Consider the following 17,307-nt stretch of genomic DNA (forward strand, 5'->3'; position numbering starts at 1 on the left):
TGATGGGTAATATTGATGTAAAAGAATGTATTTTGTTGGAAGCACTATAGATATGTGGTTTATTGTGCGTGACGGTGATAGATGGATGAACCGACTGACGTCAATGTTGTCGATTTGAAGTTTATTGAAGTTAAGTAATTAACAGTCCAAGGCTGTAATGTATTATGGTACCGTTTCAGAGAGTATATGTATATAGTTTTTGTGAATCATCAGTTGTAATATACATTTGAAGAAGTGTGGGAGATTGAATTGAGATTATTATAATCAAAGAAAGTGGTAAACTGATAAGGGTCGTACAGGGATGGAATTTACGATATGTGTATTGTAGCGATTCCAGTGTTTTGTTAGTTTAATATGTTTATTATGCACCCTATACCCATCCTGTGGGCGGTAGTCACCACATACCCATCCTGTGGGTGGTAGTCAAAAGATTACAGAGGTACATAATTGGTCCAGGGACTGGACTCCAAAGTTTTGATAGCTGATCAAGTTAGAGGTAATGAACTCACAATTTACAAAGGTAATGAATTCACAGAGGTAATGAACTCCAGGTAGGTCTAGTCACAATCATGACCAGTTACAAAGGTATTTACAGATTACAGAGGTAGACACTTATTTATTTTTTGGGAGTTTGACAATAGTGGTGATTAATAGTTTTAATTTACTGGCTCAAAATTCTTATTACTATAATTAGATTATTATAATACAGGGGAAGCGCTAAACCCGGAGGATTATACAGCGCCTGGGTGGGGGGGGATGTGGAAGGCATTCAGGCCTAATTCGGTGAACTGGAGCACAGATCCCAATTCCCTAAGTCAAGAGACCAACAAGGAACCTTCCTTGAGAGGTATTACAATTAGAGCTGTCTAGAAACAAGCTGCAGCAGCTACTACTGTTTGTCAATTTTTTTTTATATATGTACATTTATTACTCATTCCAGTACGGATGGGCTTTTAGACTTTTGCATATTTGTTTAAATATGTTAGACGAATTTTGAATACTGATCAATGTGTCGCAGAAACAACTTAAATAGGATTATGCGCAAGTTTATTGGTGCATATACAAATAAATAGTTACATATGGTATATAGGAACAAGTATATAGAAGGTAGAACAAACATATGAAGTCATTAGATGACAAATTTTGAGTTGGTGGATTAGTCAAAATATTACAGACGTAGTTAAATAATGGGTCTAGGGAGTGGGTGTTGGACTTTTGATAGCTGAACTAGGTTGAAAATTAATGACTATTGAACACCGAGTAAAGAGTCATTTACATGTGAACGGTTGATCACGACTGTAAATGTTGTCTTAGAATTAGAGTACAGAAACACCAATAGGCGAGTACATACAGTTAGGAGTATATATACACAAATAGAAGCACTCGCATATATATACAAATACATATATACGCATATATATACACATACATATATACACATATATACATACACATATATACACATATATACATACACATATATACACATATATACATACACATATATACACATATACATACACATATATACACACATATATACATATATACACACATATATACACACACACAAGCACTCTTGCATGCACGTGGTAATGTTTTCCAATAGATTCTCGACTAAAATAATGTCTCGAGACAGACTAATAAGGTAATAGTAGTGGTTTTGCGTGGCCGTGGTCGTAAGAGGTTCCTTTATGGTTGTAGCGAGAGATTTTTGATACAACGAATGTGATGTTAACCGCCTGGAACTCCAGTTATCATGCCAGGTTGTGTATGAAGTGTAGCAATAGTAGTTTGAGCGGAGGGTGGAAGGAGCCGCCGGGACCACTTGTTGTGTATAGCACTAGAATTCTTGAAGTGAGCGTCAATGAGTTGGTGGTTGGCCATTACACGTTTGATTTGAGCTCTGGTAATGATAGCACGAGTTAGTTGAGGTAACAAGGTAACGTGCAGTTTAGCGCATTAATATGATGAAGGATAATTAATGGCGTTAGTCAGAGGTGTAATGTGGAAGGTGAAGGTGAGTTAGATTCAGTTGAAGAATAGTGTTTGCACGGTGAATAAGTTATTTGTTTGTGGTGTTTTCACGAATGAATATTTTATTTATCGGTATGTAAGTATGGTCTGGTAAATTAATTGTAAGTATAAGAGCAGGGTTGTTAAGTTTGATGTTTTTGTCCAGTGTAGGTGTTTGGTGAGTACATTGTTTGAATTAATGGAGCGGTTTAGATGGGAGGAATCTGAGGTAGTTGTGTTTAGGAGTAGTAGGATATTTAAAGTAAATGAATATTTAAAGTAAAGGAATTTAAACTGATAGATTATAGAGGTGTGGGTGTTTGTGGGAAACAATCAGGCTGCAATATTAGGGTTAAGAACAGCAGTTGTAGGGATACCTCAGGGATGTTTAAAAGACAATATTGAAAATTGAAGTTGCTAGTAATGGTAAATCAATGAATGAACAGAGATAGAGGGCGAGTGACTAGCTCTCTTAAGGTTTACTAAAGAAATATTAAGAGTCTAAGAAACAAGACATATGAGCTAAGATTACTCGCAAGTCTAAGATATTATTTGTATAAGAGACCTGGTTCAACTTGAAAGATGAAAGTTAAGACACATGTGCAATATCTTGTTATCTTTATTGTAGACGTTTCGCCATCCAGTGGCTTTATCAATGCAGATTCCTGGACATAATAAGAAAACAGGAAGTATATACAAAAGATGAGGTAATCATTCCCTCAGCCTTGGAGGTGGTGTTTAGAGCAATGATTGGAGAAGTGGCAGATGCAGTTTAATATTGACAAATGCAAAGTTGTAAATGTTGGACATTTAAATAACCATGCCACATAAAGTAAATAATGTAGATCTTAATACTAGAGATTGCGAAAATGATTTAGTTGTGGTTAGCAGTAATGTAAAACCAAGACAACAGTGCATTAGTGTTTGCAATAAAGCTAAGAGAATTCTTGCCTTGATATGTAAAAAAGTATAAATAATAGAAGTCCTCAGGTTGTTCAAGTCTATACATCGTTGGTTAGGCCTCATTTAGACTATGCTGCTCAGTTCTGGTCACAGTATTACAGAATGGATATAATGGTTTGGAAAACGTCTAGAGGAGGATGACGACAAAGATGATATGTCACGTATCATAAATATTGGTTATGAGGGTAGACTGAGGGGCCCTGAATCTGCCGTCTTTAGAAAGGTGTAGAATTGGGAGGGGATATGATGTAGGTGTATAAATGGAAAAGAGGAATAAATAAAGGGGATGTAAATAGTGTTGAAAACTTTCAACCAAGACAGGACTCTCAGAAATGGTTTCAAGTTTGAAAAATTCAGATTGGGGAAGGATATAGGAAAGCACCGGTTTGGTAGTAGTCGTGGATGAGTGGAACAAAGTCTCGAGTAGTTATTGCCTGGAGTTTACCTGGAGAGAGTTTCTGGAGTCAACGACCCCGCGGCCCAGTCTGTGACCAGGCCTACTGGTGGATAAGAGCCTGATCAACCAGGCTGTTGCTGCTGGCTGCACGCAAACCAACGTACGAGCCACAGCCCGGCTGATCCGGAACTGACTTTAGGTTCTTGTCTAGTGCCAGCTTGAAGACTGCCAGGGGTCTGTTGGTAATCCCCCTTATGTATGCTGGGAGGCAGTTGAACAGTCTCGGGCCCCTGACACTTATTGTATGGTCTCTTAACGTGCTAGTGACACCCTTGCTTTTCATTTGGGGGGATGGTGCATCGTCTGCCAAGTCTTTTGCTTTCGTAGTGAGTGATTTTCGTGTGCAAGTTCGGTACTAGTCCCTCTAGGATTTTCCAGGTGTATATAATAATGTATCTCTCCTTCCTGCGTTCCAGGGAATACAGGTTTAGGAACCTCAAGCGCTCCCAATAATTGAGGTGTTTTATCTGCGTTATGCGCGCCGTGAAAGTTCTATACATTTTCTAGGTCGGCAATTTCACCTGCCTTGAAAGGTGCTGTTAGTGTGCAGCAATATTCCAGCCTAGATAGAACAAGTGACGTGAAGAGTGTCATGATGGGCTTGGCCTGTCTAGTTTTGAAGGTTCTCATTATCCATCCTGTTATTTTTCTAGCAGATGCGATTGATACAATGTTAAGGTCCTTGAAGGTGTATATATACATATATACACGATTATAGGACTTATTCCAACATGATCCAAGAAATCGTAATGACACGATTGCAAACAAACTATACCCCCGGCCGGGATTGAACCTGGGACGGGCTGGAGTTTTGAGACTTTATGACCGCGGGTATGGTTTATTCCTACATGTTTTATAATGACTCAGACGTTTTGTTTAGTAGTCATTTTTTTTTCCATAAACTGATTGGGTTTATTTCAGTAGAATTTTATTATATCAATGTATTAAATTGTATTTTGTTTTTGTACTGACATTGTCTGCCACGGTTTTTTGATTTACTAATTGTCTTTTTTTTACTTATTATGGTTTGTGTATGTTGCTTTTAAATAAAATATAAAAAAAAATTATAGCGCCTAACCGGTCTTGACATAAGTGTGGTGCTCCACCACCCACTCCTCTCCCAATAAGTACATGCAGTAATCCGACTCGCCCTAATATATCCCACAGTGGGACTCGCAACACACCCAGGTCCCCATCGTTCTTACTTATTTATCAGACTATTGGAATCTCCTGCAAATAAATTGGCAACCCCGTCTTATGATAAATTAGCGTTTCCCGAACAAACGTGTTCAACACGCCTGTTGCTTTCGGCCGGCATGTACACATACAAAACGAACTCGTAACCCACCCCATGTCCTATCGACCTTGAGTACTTATTCCTCTAGTACTTATTCGCAGTGCAACAATTGGAAAGGAGTGATCTGAGGTATTAATACCGCATCACCTTTCTTAAGAGAGAGAGGGAGGGAGGGAGGGAGTCAGTCAGTGGACGTGTATTATCATTTTGTATTTGTTGAAGTGATTTACCATTATTATTTTATTTTGAGCTGTATAGTCCTTGTGGCTTATCGCTTCTTTTTGATTATAATAATAAAATTTTATTTTGAATATTGTGTTTTAAAGATATTCTTGAGGTATCTGTGTAATAAGAAAGTAATAACTATTGTTTGTAACTTTAAGACTCCAGTTAGAGTGATTGATGTATTATTTAACGAAATAGCCACCATACCTGTATAATTTATCAGTTGAAAATCCTAGATGAGTCATCAATTAGTATCTTAATGGAATTGGCTAATAGAATCATTGTATCGCTAGCGAGATGAAGGGATTGTTTGCATGAATATTATATTTATTTGTTTGCCAAAGAATAGTTGTGAGTTATTAATGAATGGGATTTCTAGTTTGTTGCATTATTTGTCTAGGCAGCGATATATAGCAATTGCCTTAGACGTGCATTAATTGGCTAATCCATATTTTTGGAAGGTACTGCTGGTAGGTATGAATGGCGTCTGTAAATATTTGTTTGGGTGGATTGTACTTGGACAGGTTATTTTATTTGTTTATTAATGTTATTATTCCCAGCATTAAGAGGAACTTGTTGTCATTATTCGAGAATATTATTGAAGCTGTTGGTGACTGGCTGGCTGGCTGGCTGGCTGGCTGGCTGGCTGGCTGGCTGTCTGTCAGTGACCAAGAGGTCATGGAGCGGACACACATCTCTCAGACTTTTCCGTCTGTTAGGAAAAGGAGGGTTCATATGCTTGTTAGAATATCATATTATTAAAATAATGTAAAGTAATTAAGTTGATTATGATGGGCATAAGTGGTAGGTTGAAGATGAGTAGCCACTGAATGCAGTCGTTATTAAGAGAATGGATTTTTTACGTTGACAATTTGTGTTAACGCTGGTTATGTTGGTTGTTAGTGAAGTGTGGAGAAGCACTTGACAGTTAAAGCGGCTGCCATTATCATTAATAGTGAGTATTTTCTTATGAGTTTTAGTCATAATTTTATTTAAATAATTATAATTGTGGAAAATTGCATTTACTTGGATGTATCATTGTATACCTAACAGTAAGTGAACATAGATAATTATCAGTTAGACAAGTAGGAATTTGGGACACGTAGGTCGCAAAAAATGTCCCCCTTGGATACCTACCACTGTCATATCCATAAGTTGCTCTGGACCTATTAATTAAATGAAATATACATACAGCAGGAATACTGGTAAATATATAAATTTGTGGACTGTATATTAAAAATAATAAATGGTTATATATACACACATTTACATGACAGAAGGAGAATATATCTTAATCATAACACTCGCCAATTTGACTGGAGATTAATGTGTATCATACTCGGAAAACCTCACTCTTAACTAAATCTATGAAAATAATGCTGGGCAGAATTACACACAAATCTAGAGAGCTTATCTGAGGTTCCTGGAGCTGTTTTGTCCAGTCGTTTGATACTCAAGTTATGTAGGAATGCACATGCACCAATTTGGCCTCGTATTTGAGAGGTGTCGGCACAATTTAACCTCTAGAGCAGGAAAAAATCTTCCTCATTCACCAACGTTCTAATACAAATTGAAAACCAAGATGGCGAGTTTCTCCTTTTTTTCGATAACACTTGTTTTAACAATACAATATAGGGCATCTGTTTACCTATAAATTACCGTATTTTTGGAAAATATATACAGTATTTTCCACAATAGTTTATTTGTCCAAAATGTCCTCTTCAAGGGGGGCTCCTTGGCGTGGTGAAGAGGCTCTTGGTCTGAGGAATTAGCCCTGTCGGTCTTCTTCCTCAGACCGAACCTAATTACCCCCCATTCTCCCCTCCCCTATCCCATCCTCCCCATCCTCCCCTTTTTCCATTCCTCCTCCTCCTCCTCACCCCTCCCTTTTGCCCTTCCTCTTTTTAGCCTTCGTGATTTCTCCCACAGGCGCGCTAGTTCCTAGGTAGGGGAAAGGACACCGGGGTCCATCCCATTCCGTTGAGGTTTCTTGGCGGTGGCGTAGTTTGCCGTGGAATCTGGATTGCCTAGGGATGTCCCGATCCCTCTCCGGTATCCCGGAGTAGCTTTGGGTGTCTTTTGGGCGACGGGTGTATCTCTGGAAGCCACCTTTCGGATTCCGGGGGTGGTGGCTGAAGGAGGTATGCTTTGTGGCGGATATCCGGCCGCCCTCTCTTTTGTCCACCGAGGTAGCTCGGCAGATGTGAGGTTGCTATCCCGGATTGCTGGTTTACTGGCATGAAGGGTAGGGTATGGCACGGGTTCCATGCTGCATCTGCGCTACTAGCGGTGTCGAGTCCTCTTGGGCGCGGAGGGAGATTTCCGGCCCTTTCATTCCTCCTGGGAACTATTCCTCCCCGCTCCCCCCTTTTTTTATTCTTTTTTTTATTTTTATTTTCTTTTCTTCTTTCTTTTTTTTTCTTAAAAACAAAAAGCAAAGGAGTAACCTAACCATGGCAGCCCTAGTCCATGAAACCACTACCCCCGGGCCCCTTCTTGATACCGCACCCCATTCTGACCCTGCCTTGTGTTTAGACCACTCTTCGGACACTCCTGATGCCCCTGTACCTCTTGCTGGTGCTGTTTCCTCACCCGCTTCAGGTACCGGGGCTTCGACTGACTCCTTCGATTTGTCTGAACTCCGCTCTCCTTTGACTATGCTTCCGGCTTCTCCCTCTACGGTACGGCAATTTTCGAATCGCCCACCCATTTCATGCCGGACCAACTCCGGTCCTACTCCTAAACGCCAACGTCAATCTCCTGATGATGCTCCGTCGTTACCTTCCCATTCTACTCGGAAACGACCGACACGTCAAGCACTCCCTCTCCACGCTCAGTTTCGGACCACACAATGGACTAAATTCTTTACTTTAAGACCAACTTCTTCTTCTGCCTACCTTTCTGACCATAGTATTGCCAAAGCGCTCCTGCGTCATGTTGGCAGAGATATTTCATTTCACGCTCTCAAGAGCGGTACGCGCATCGTCACTGTCCAGAATGCTACCCAAGCTCATGATCTTTCTCTCCTTTCGAATATCGATACTACTCCTATCACTATTGAAAAACATCTTTCTCTCAATTCTTGTAGTGGTACTGTCATTCTGCCCCATACCATAGTCCAACAGAATTTCCAGTCATGTGGCAATGACATTTTTGAACAGCTGGAACTCCAGGATCTCCCAATCCTCAAAGTAGACACTTATGTCCTTCCTGCCCGGGGGCGGAGACGTTACCCTTGCAATGTGGCTCGTTTAACTTTTGACAGCCGAGAACTCCCGTCCTCTGTATATGTCGCGGGACATCGGTTACAAGTTCGAAAGGTGATACCTACACCGCAACAATGTAGAAATTGCTGGCGTTTTGGTCACCCAGCGAAATATTGCAGATCTATGGCCGAATGCCCAGTCTGTGGTGCCGACGACCATTCTAATACATCTTGCAGTCAACCTCCATCTTGCCTTAATTGTAATGAAGCTCACCCTTCGTACTCCCGCCGTTGCCAGGTCTACTTAAATGAACGTGAAATCCGTTGCCTCAAAGAGGCAGAAGGTCTCCCTTATGCTATGGCAGTTACTCATCTCCGCCTCCAAGGGAGACTACCCCGTGTTTCTTATTCTCGTGTTTCCAAACATCCCCCCACTTCTGGGGTCCCATCTTCTGCAGCCTCCTCTGTTGTTACCCCTCCCATAGCCACTACGGCATCTAATCCTTTTGCTGTCCTTGGCTCTGACGTCCCGACTACAACTCAGTCTGTTCTCACATCTTCGCGTCCTTCCTCACAAGCCCCAGTATCGACAAGACCTCGTACGACACCTAATACCAATCGCCCCTCTACTCAGAAGTCCAAAAAATCCACATTGCTCAAATCTTCTTTGCCCCTTCCTTCCCTTCTTCCACCTCCACACTTTACCTTTCCAGTCTCTGTACCTAGTTCTTCCCCTCTCTCTGGCTCTATTACAAGTGTGGAGATTCACCCTCCTCCTCGTACTATGCCTTCCACCCCCGTCCCCTCCCAAGTTTCTCCCTCTTCTGTCACCTCCCAGGTTTCTGCCTCTTCTGTCCCCCCCCACACTTCATCTCCAGTCCCTTACACTTTTCCCTCCCCCTCTACTTTGGTACAGTCCATTACTGTCCCAATCTTTACTCACCCTCCTCCTCCTATCTCCAATATGGTCTCCCATACATCTTTGAATTCAGAAACACTTGAAGCCATTTCAGAATATATTGCAGAGACTAAACCTTCAATGGACACTGATTCACTTCCTGTTCCTTCTCTTCCCTCTCCTCCATCTTCACAACCCCATACTTCGCAACGCTCCGTTCCTTCGCTACTTGAACATCTTCCAATGCCACCACACGTTGACTTTTCTAACCCCTCTAGTCCGTAGGTGCCTTTACCTACAGATTCCTGATATTTTCTTCATCGCCAATCATGGCCTATTTACAGTGGAATATCCGCGGCCTCAGGGGTAATCGGGGTGAGCTTCAGATGTTGCTTTCCAGGTTTTCCCCTGTTGGTGCTTGCTTACAAGAACCAAAATTACACTCGGCTGTTTTCCAACCTATCTCAGGCTATAATTTATTGTATTCTTCGGATCCTTTCTCAGATGGGACCTTTAATGAAAGTGCCCTTCTTCTACGCAATGATATTCCGTACTGTCAACTATTTGTCCATACCTCGCTGCATTACACTGCAGCCCGTATCCACTTGAATAAGTGGTTTACAATATGTTCTTTATATCTCTCTCCTTCTCGAGCATTTTCTATCCCAGACTTTGCCTTTCTTGTTTCATCCTTACCACCACCACTTCTGTTACTTGGTGATTTTAATGCCCACCATTTCCTCTGGGGGGGGTCTCATTGTGACTCACGTGGCATTCAGTTGGAGGCTTTTCTGGCCTCTCACCCCCTCCATGTTTTAAATACGGGTACTCCCACCCATTTTGATCCTCGTACTCATACTCTCTCTTGCATCGATCTATCAGTCTGCTCTTCCTCCACTGCACTAGACTTCACCTGGTCTGTTCTACCAGACTTACATGACAGCGATCATTTTCCGATCATTCTTACTTCTCCTTCCTATTCACCACCTTTCCGTAGCCCTCGCTGGCAATTTGATCGGGCAAATTGGGATCTTTACTCACACCTCACTGCTTTTAGTGAGGTTCCTTCTTCATCCTCCATTGATGAGCTCCTACACATCTTCTCGACATCAGTTTATACCGCAGCTTCTCATTCTATACCCCAAACCTCAGGCAGGCATTCTCAGAAGTGCGTGCCTTGGTGGTCTCCTGCTTGTGCTCGTGCAGTACGTTTGAAACGTGCTGCATGGGGCAGGTACCGGTACAATAGAACCGCTGAGAGACTTGTTGATTTTAAGCAGAAGCGTGCGATCGCTCGCCGTGTCATCCGTGAAGCTAAACGCACTTGTTGGCGAGACTATGTTTCCACCATCACCTCTGCTTCTTCTATGAGTGCAGTCTGGAAAAAAGTGAGGAAATTGAGTGGTAAATACTCTCCTGACCCGGCTCCTGTTCTACGGGTCACTGGTGTTGATATAGCAAACCCTCTCGACGTTGCCATTGAACTTGGCACACATCTGGTCCGTATTTCCCGAGGGCTCCATCTATGCCCCTCGTTTCTTTCCTCAAAGTCTGCCAGAGAGTTAGTACCCTTGGACTTTTCTTCTCTCGGAGAAGAACAGTATAATGTGCCTTTTACACTTCAAGAACTGGAGGCAACGCTCTCAGCTTGCCGATCATCGGCAGCTGGGCCTGATGACATTCATATTCGTATGTTACAACATTTACATCGGTCAGCCCTTGTAGTCCTCTTACACCTCTTCAATCTTATTTGGGCACAAGGAGTTCTTCCCCAGCTGTGGAAATCTGCCATTGTTCTCCCTTTCCGCAAACCGGGTACTACAGGACATGATGCCTCCCACTATCGCCCCATCGCTCTTACAAGTGCAGTTTGCAAAGTGATGGAACGCCTCGTAAATCGACGTTTAATGTGGTATTTAGAGACTCACAACAGTCTCTCCGCTAGTCAATATGGCTTTCGTAAGGGTCGTTCTACCATAGACCCCTTACTACGCTTGGATACGTATGTTCGTAATGCCTTTGCGAATAATCACTCAGTTATTGCCATATTTTTTGACCTTGAGAAGGCATATGACACAACTTGGAGGTATAATATTTTGGCCCAGGCCCATTCCTTAGGCCTCCGAGGCAATCTACCATCCTTCCTTAAGAACTTTTTAACTGACAGACATTTCCGTGTTCGAGTCAATAATGTTCTTTCCCCGGACTTCGTCCAAGCTGAAGGTGTCCCTCAGGGATGTGTTCTAAGCACAACACTTTTTCTCCTTGCTATAAATGATTTGGCCTCTGTTCTTCCACCCAATATTTGGTCATCACTCTATGTTGATGACTTCGCTATTGCTTGTGCAGGCGCTGACTGTCACCTTATTGCAGTTTCTCTCCAGCATGCGGTCGACCGTGTTTCCACTTGGGCCACCACACATGGGTTTAAATTTTCAAGTACCAAAACTCACCAAATTACTTTCACTAGACGCTCTGTTATCTCCGATCATCCTTTGTATCTCTATGGCTCCCGTATCCCCGAACGTGATACAGTCAGGTTTCTAGGCCTTCTCTTTGACCGTCGGTTAACCTGGAAACCTCACATTACCTCTCTGAAGGCAACTTGTCACAGCCGGCTAAACCTTCTTAAAACCCTTGCTCATCTTTCCTGGGGAGCTGATCGTCGAACTCTGCTTCGCCTACATTCAGCCCTCGTTTTATCGAAACTCGATTATGGTGACCAGATTTATTCCGCGGCCTCTCCTGCTACTCTCTCTAGCCTTAACTCTATCCATCACCAAGGCTTACGTTTGTGCCTTGGTGCTTTTCGCTCTTCCCCTGTTGAGAGCCTCTATACAGAAGCAAATGTTCCATCCTTGTCTGATCGCCGTGATGCCCATTGCCTTCGTTACTATGTACGCTCTCACGATCTACACAATCCTTCCATTTATAGAATGGTCACCGATATTAGTAGACATTCTTTATTCGTTCGCCGCCCCTGTTTGCTCCGTCCCTTTTCTCTTCGCCTACATTCACTCTTGTCTTCCCTTCAGTTACCACCTTTATATGTTCATGTAGCATCTCACTTTTCCCTACCCCCCTGGGAAGTTCCAGCTGTTCGGGTCTGTTCTTTCTCACTCCCTTGCTCGAAAGCTCAACTGCCTACGGTGGCTTCCCGCTCTCTTTTTCTTGATCACTTCCACTCCCATTCTCATGCCACCGCTGTGTACACAGATGGCTCTAAGTCTTCAGACGGCGTCGGATTCGCAGCAGTGTTTCCGGACAGCGTCGTACGAGGGCATTTACTATCTTCAGCTAGCATTTTTACTGCTGAACTGTATGCCATTCTTGCAGCACTTATTCGTATCGCATCTATGCCTGTGTCATCATTTGTAGTAGTCTCAGACTCCCTTAGTGCTCTACAGGCTATACGAAAATTTGATACATCTCATCCCCTAGTTCTCCGTATCCAACTTTGGCTACGCCGTATCTCTACCAAACATAAAGATATTGTTTTTTGTTGGGTCCCTGGTCATGTCGACGTACAGGGCAATGAACAGGCAGACACTGCTGCGCGGTCAGCAGTATATGACCTACCAATTTCCTATCGAGGTGTTCCATTTCTGGACTATTTTGCTGCAATAGCTACCCACCTTCGCACCCGTTGGCAACAACGTTGGTCAACTCTGCTCGGTAACAAACTTCATTCTATTAAACCGAGCATAGGTTACTGGCCGTCTTCTTGTCATCAGTGCCGAGGTTGGGAGACCACTCTCTCCCGCCTTCGCATTGGCCACACTCGTCTTACTCATGGGTATCTCATGGAGAGGCACCCTGTTCCTCTCTGTGAGCAGTGTCAAGTTCCAGTATCGATTAGCCACATTCTGTTAGACTGCCCTCTCTATCAACGAGCACGCAGAATTTACCTCCAACGTCGTCTTCGTTCTACTACTCTCTCTTTACCTTCCCTTCTTGCTGATGGACCCTCCTTTAATCCTGACTCTCTCATTGACTTCTTGACAACGACTGATTTACTCCACAAACTCTGATGATACTTTTCGCACTCCCCTCAGCCCTTTCTGGTTCAGTCTCTTGCTGCCCTTTACCCTTTCACCATCCACTGCCCCGCTGTTATCCGTAACCTGTTGCTCATCCATCTCCCTTTTGCCACCTGATGCCCTCGCTTCCTTCCTGCCCTGCAGCGCTGTATAGTCCTTGTGGCTTAGCGCTTCTTTTTGATTATAATAATAATAATAATTTTGTTTAGTGGGTGAAGATAATTATGGATTATGGAGCAAGAAATTGAGTTTTGAGAGTATTAAGGCTTGAAACACGGACTAAATAATGAAGGTCGCATCCTAGACTTTTCATTGTTAGTTTTTGAGTAAGTGTATATGTAATGTGGGAGTTATGTATACATTTGTGGTGTTTGAGGTCTTAATATGTGTAGTGTATTTATTTAGTTTTTGGTATAAGGGTGAGTATTGATGTAATTTTGAAATTAATTTGTTTGTTAGTTATTTATAGTGTTAAAGTAATGTGATAGGAATAAGTTAGATAATTTGTATATGAAAATTGACTGATTTGATGAGAGAAATATCAGTGTATTAGAATGTTTTTTGTTTTACAGACGATGTGAGTGAGTTTAGTGGAGACAGCGAGTATAAGCAGTTATTGTGGAAAGGTGTGTATTAACGTCAGTTTAAAATATTTAAAAATATAAAATAATTTTTTTGATATATTGTTTATTAATAGATGTGGTTTTGTGTTTGAGGTTGGTGGAGGTTGTGACGAGTTGGCGGGCGAGTGAGTGAGTTTGGGAGAAGCAGCGAGTACAAGGAATTAATGTTGAAATGTGTTTATTTTTTGTTTAAATTTATTTAAATATTGAAAATAGTTATTTGTTATAATAATTTTTTTTTTTTTTTAATTTCAGGTTTGTGAAGGTGACTAGTTTGCGGCTGATTGATTGAATCAATGACGGAGTTTTGTAGTGATGGAATGTGATGATGTGTTAGCGCCAAGAGTGACAGTCAGTCAGTCAGTCAGTCAGTCAGTCTGTGAGACTGACTGACTGACACTGACTACTAGCTAACTTGCTTTGTTATAAGTTGAGTATTATTATTTTATGTTTTTGTAAATTGTTTGAGGAGTCTTAAAGGGTACTACGTGTAGGGAGGTTGTTGTTGAGAGGATGAAGATAGTTTTAGATGCAGAAGGAAGAAAGTAAAGTAAGTTTTTGTGAATTTAGGGTTGAAACACTGAATAAATAATGATGGTCGTATCCCAGACTTGTCATTATTAATTTTTGATCAAGTGTATATGTAATGTGGGAGTTATGTATACATTTGTTGTTTGAGTTCTTAATATTTAATTAGTTATTGATATAATGGCGGGCATATATGTAGTGTAGGATCAATAAAATATTTATTATTTTTTTCAGTTTAAGAAATATGTCAATTAGTGGGTTAGATATTAATACTTCAAAAATTTACAATTATTTTGAGTGAAATGTCATGAATATATTTAAATATATATTTTTTTTTTTTTGAGTTGTTTAAGGAAATATTGTTGAAAGGTATGTAGAGTGGAACGTCAAATATCCAAATTTGTTTGGTGCAGAAGGCTATTAATACCTTTACAGAATGAATTTATTCCCGTCAAGAATAATGTAAATTCGATTATTCCATTTCAGACGTTAAAAAATATTTATAAAAGCACTTAAGAAAATACACTTAGATAATATGTCGTCTTTGGAGTAATTTGATTTTTGAGGTTCCATTGTATTTATTGTTGAATTGTTTATGTAAATACTGAAAATATTAAGTGATTAAGTTATCATTTGTTTCAGGTTGAGTGATGGAAGTGACGATTTTGTTAAATGGTCAAATTTAGTTGTGCGAGTTGTGTTGAGGCAGAGAGTTGAAGCAACTAATTTAGAAAGGCAAGTGTTGTTATTATTTAGTTGTAGTATTGAAATGTTTTTGACTATTGGTAAGTAATTAATGTATTTTTTGTTATTGCAGGTGAGAGTTTTTGATAAGATGATTGGTAGTGATGTTGGGAGTTTGGCAGAGACAGAGAAGGTAATAATGAAAAGTTAAGTAATATTATTTAAAAAAAAATGTAATTTTAGAAATAATATTATTACAATGTTGGGAAGCGCTAAACCCGGAGGATTATATAGCGTTGGGGGGGGGGGGGATGTGGAAGGCATTGAGGCTTAATTTGGGGAACTGGAGCAGAGATCTAATTCCGTAAATCAAGAGCCCCTCACCAACATCAAGGAACTTTCCTTGAGGGGAATTTAAGAAATAAACACTAAGTAAATATAGTTATTAATTTTAAGACGATAGATGGAGGAATAAAGAAAGTGAGTTGTTTGTAAGATGCCAAAGGGCCTTTTATGAGTATTATTATGGGCAGGCTTAAAATGTTTAAGTAAATAAGCAATAATATGTTGGGTGTAAAGATTTTAGTAAAGAGATGTTAAGAAATAAGGACAAGTGAGTATTTGAAAGTGAGGTCCCCTCAAGGAAGGTTCCTTGATGTTGGTGAGGGGCTCTTGATTTAGGGAATTGGATTTGTGCTACAATTCCCCGAATTAAGCTTGAATACCTTCCACATACCCCCCGCCCCCAAAGCTGTATAATCCTCCGGGTTTAGCGCTTCCCCCTTGATTATAATAATAATCAAAGTGAGGTTATATTGTCATTGACTGTGTAGCTGTGGATGGAGTCGACTCGAGTAATATTAGGTAATGTAATTAAGTTATTTGGTCAGAGGTTAAAGAAGTAACTATTATTTAAATATTTGTTATGAATTTAAAAAATAGGGTTTAATATATAGATGAAGTATTGATCAAAGTTTGAAAAGGTATTATAAAATAATTTAATTTGTATGTGTTATTTAAGTAAAGATTTAAAAATTTGAGAAATATTTAAATTTTCCGAAATGTCAAGTATAATTAGTATAATATTTTTGTTTTACAGGTTGTTGGAAGTGTATGGTAGCAGCAACAGCAGTGGTGGTGGTGGTGTGGGTTAACATATTATATAGATCATGTTAGAGAGAGGGTTTTAATGATTTGTAAAATAATTTTTCATAGTTAGTTAGTTATTGAATGAAAGGGAGGTATAATAGGTTTTGGTGACTTGTGGAATGAGCATTGTAAAAGCCATAATGACTTTGAACACTGAAAGAGTGAAGATACTGCTGGTGTCCAGAGCAAATTTTCACTAATGCCTACAAACATACAGAGTTAATGATGAAGGTCGCATCCCAGACTTTTTTCATTGTTAATATGACTGCAAGTGTATATATAATGTGGGAGTTTATATATGTTTGTGGTGTTTGAGGCATTACGTGGAGGGTTGCGTTTTGGAAATACCGGGTATTAATGTACTCTGGATGGGTTTATTTGTCACTGTGAAATGGTTAGTAACATTGTTTGTGAAACATGATACCAATAAATAGAAGTTATTATAATAAATGTGAAGTGTTAGGATTATAGTGTAGGGGGGGGGGTTGGTTATGTCTGGAAGGTAGTGAGGGTTAATTGTGGGAAGTTGAGGATAGATGCAATTCCGTAAATGAAGATCCCTTCAGCAATGTTGGTGAACCTCATGTGAGGGTTGTAGGGTTTGTTAGTTGTTTGATGTAATAAATTTGTTTAATAAGTCAGTTTATATATATTTTGTTCCTACTTGAAAGTTATATTTGTGAAATGCGAAAAAGTACAGATTAAAAATTTATTTTTTGATTTGTTCTAGGTGTAATATGTATATAAAAGTTAATGAAATTTCAAATTAAAATTAGAGAAACTGTAGAAATGAATTAGAATTAAAAAAAAAGAAATGTAAATTTAAAGAATCTTTTTGAGATAGTTTAGATAAAATTTGTTATAGAAATGTAATTAATAGTTGAAAGGAGTAGTTTTTAGCAATGATTGATTGATTTAATTTTTAAAGTGTGTGTTTGAATAGAATAGGACAAAACTTGTAATATTTGAAGTAAATGTCATAATAATAGTTCAAATAATATTAAATTAAACCATAACCGCGGCTGGGATTGAACCCGCGGTCACTCCAAACTACAGACCGTTTTTGAAAATGAATATATTATTGACAAAGTTGAATAAAACGTTTATCCAAATTTGTTAGAAATGAATAATATGGTTTTATGTCATGTGTGAATATATAAATTATAGTTTAGGTACTTTGAGCATTTACAGAGAAATATACAAAGTATGTTTTTTTAATGGA

At 40.0% G+C, this 17,307-nt stretch overlaps 1 long non-coding RNA gene across 1 annotated transcript; it reads left to right on the forward strand.

Moving 5' to 3' along the window:
- Window positions 1–14,334: 14,334 nt before the first annotated feature.
- LOC138851871 (uncharacterized) lies at window positions 14,335–16,724 on the forward strand. The gene is made up of 3 exons (XR_011391465.1): window positions 14,335–14,987; window positions 15,070–15,129; window positions 16,036–16,724. It is a non-coding gene; the product is annotated as an uncharacterized lncRNA (long non-coding RNA).
- Window positions 16,725–17,307: the final 583 nt, after the last annotated feature.

Source organism: Cherax quadricarinatus, unplaced genomic scaffold, assembly GCF_038502225.1.
Source record: "Cherax quadricarinatus isolate ZL_2023a unplaced genomic scaffold, ASM3850222v1 Contig2498, whole genome shotgun sequence".
Taxonomy (NCBI): Eukaryota; Metazoa; Arthropoda; class Malacostraca; order Decapoda; family Parastacidae; genus Cherax; species Cherax quadricarinatus.